Source organism: Lygodium microphyllum, chromosome 13 (genome assembly GCF_053477565.2).
Source record: "Lygodium microphyllum isolate KBCC chromosome 13, Lygodium_microphyllum_v1.1.10, whole genome shotgun sequence".
NCBI lineage: Eukaryota > Viridiplantae > Streptophyta > Polypodiopsida > Schizaeales > Lygodiaceae > Lygodium > Lygodium microphyllum.
This window is the reverse complement of record NC_141147.1, coordinates 128,962,376-128,964,832: the sequence shown is the minus strand read 5'-3', so window position 1 is coordinate 128,964,832 and position 2,457 is coordinate 128,962,376. Positions and strand designations below refer to the sequence as shown.

The following is a 2,457-nucleotide window of genomic DNA, read 5'->3' as shown; positions in this document are numbered from 1 at the left end:
AAGGCATCTTGAGGTACTTAAATGGTACAAGAGATACGTGCATATTCTTTAGGAGGACTAGTAGTGGTGTACTTGGGTACATAGATGCATACTATGCACAACATGTTGACAATAGAAAGTCAACCACATAATATGTTTTTACTTTATTTGGTGATGGAATCTCATGAATGTCTCATTTGCAAAAAATACAAGGCGTTATCTACGATTGAAGTTGAGTATATTATAGCCATAGAGGCATGCAAAGAATCCATATGGGTTTCTCATGTAGTAGGAGACTTGGGAAGGTGTCTCTATCCTTTGAAAAGCTTACACTTTGTAGGGAATTGATGGGCATTAGGTGAAGGTAACTCGCACAGTGCCACTGCTCTATCCTAGGAGATACCTCCTAAAGATGAAGCTACTCTGCAGTGTGTCCTACTAACTATTTATCAACAACGATGCTGATCACATACTAGAATGTGTGGTGGTGAAAAAGTCAGTCTCAACCCTTTGCATGGGTGGAGTTGGCTATGGGGGGCTTTTCTCTCATATAATAGCTGCTCTATGCCTCTAACTTTTTAAGAGAAAGAATCCCAAACACCTTTGGTCCTCAAACTACATCATCTGCAGTATAGGGCCAAAACCCTCTTAGAACAGACAATGGTATTTGCCTCAAATGTTGTAGTATTCCAAACATCGAAATATGAGATGCTCCTTAGTCTCTGCCTCTCTCTCACATGCGATTTTCTATCTCTGTACCTTCCCACCTACCTATCTCAATCCTTAGATGATGTGTGATGTACAGATCTACCCAACATCTGTACTCTACCTCTCTTCACAATCACACTCCCTATGAACTATGTTTGACGGGGCGCCGTGAAATAGCAAACCTTGGATAGGTCTTTGGGATTATGCAAGGGACAGACTAGCCTAGGAGTATCTTATTCCTATCCTTATTTTGTGTCCATCAATAAATAAAGGGATTCACCCAGATACCACGGAGGTGAAACGGCACATACGAAAAGCACTCATAGAGACCACAATTGTAATGCCTCCGTAAAGGTTCACTCTTTATGATATATGCTCTTGTAATATGGGATACCAAGAGGCTGCACATGTCATGGCAATGAGGGGGCACCGAAATACCTCTAGCTGCTTTTAGTAGCCAGCAGCCCATGATGCTGACACTCCTAAATCCTCATCACATCAAAGTCAAACTCCATTCTTCCTAAGTCACCAGGATGTAGACTTCATGTGCTGGTATATCATTGTATGCCACAACGTTTGTTAACACAAGATGTATGGGCTACCCTCCTAAATGCCATAAGCAAAAGGAAAATAGACGATGGGACTGTCATTTGGTGCAACCTCAACAATTCCCATCATGAGGATGGCTGATGATGCAGCAAGCATGTCGGTGTTAGTCTCTCTTCTCTACAATCACGAGAGAGGGGGATTATGGTAAGAAGAATGGGAGGAACCTTCAAGAGGCCTAGAGGAATGCACAAGCCTTGATGGAGTAGGCGGATAGCCGCCGCAAGAGAGTGGATTATAGTAGTGCCTAGGATAGGCGACCATTCCTCGAATTTCTACTTCTCGATGGATTATCAGCATACAAGAAAGGGGTCCCGTAAGTAGAGTGGTAGGAGAGCGTGCGAAAGGGAAACGTGGGGCATAAAGGGAACGGTTGGGCAGCGGCGAGACTCATACCTTTCTCGGCCTTTTGGCTAAGATCAAGTGTAGTATCTGTTCTTATCAGTTTAATATCTGATACGTGGCCCATCGGGTCACTACGATATTAACCGAATTTTTCCCACGGGGGCGACCCCATCCGGCAGCTTGCTGCCCGGGGTTGCGCGCGTCGCCTTCGTATTGCACTGTCTCGGAGTGCCAGGCGCACCCCTCCCCCCTACAAAGCTAAACGTCTTGCAAAACGCACCGCACGCTGCTTGCCTAGGAGCCCACGTCGTCTCTTGGCTTCCGCCCTATCCGTCGGAAGACTGCGTCTACTTTGGTAAGCTGGATGATAGCTGTACACGTAGTTCCCTTCCTGCGTTGCGTTGCTAGATTCTGTACGCAGTCTTTTCCTTTGAGAGGAGCCATTGGGGCACGTGAAGCAACCTCACGGCCTGACCGTATGTTTTCGCCAGCAAGGACGGTGAAAGCCGAGGTTGGCACGTATGGAGAATTTGGTTTTCAAGTAATAGTCCTTGGAACTTGAAATTGAGCATGATTTTCTTGGCGTCTTGATGAATCCATGTCCACGACATAATCTTTGTACTTGAATGTTTCTAAGAAAATTTAATTTCATGGTGGTAGGGATTCTTTTAGGCTGAGTACAAGATTTTCACAAATGCGAGTGCTCCTTCCCTTAATTTCTTTTATTCATTAGTCTCACATTATTGTAGTGACATACAGAGGTAATGAATGTTTGTTTTTACCCTCTAGATTCAAGATTGACCATGCTTGAAGTTACAT

At 44.5% G+C, this 2,457-nt stretch overlaps 1 non-coding gene across 1 annotated transcript; it reads left to right on the top strand.

The window, feature by feature from the left end:
* The first annotated feature begins 1,685 nt into the window (after positions 1-1,685).
* Positions 1,686-1,884, top strand: LOC148027200 (U2 spliceosomal RNA). The gene has a single exon (XR_015692998.1). It is a non-coding gene; the product is annotated as a U2 spliceosomal RNA (small nuclear RNA).
* Positions 1,885-2,457: the final 573 nt, after the last annotated feature.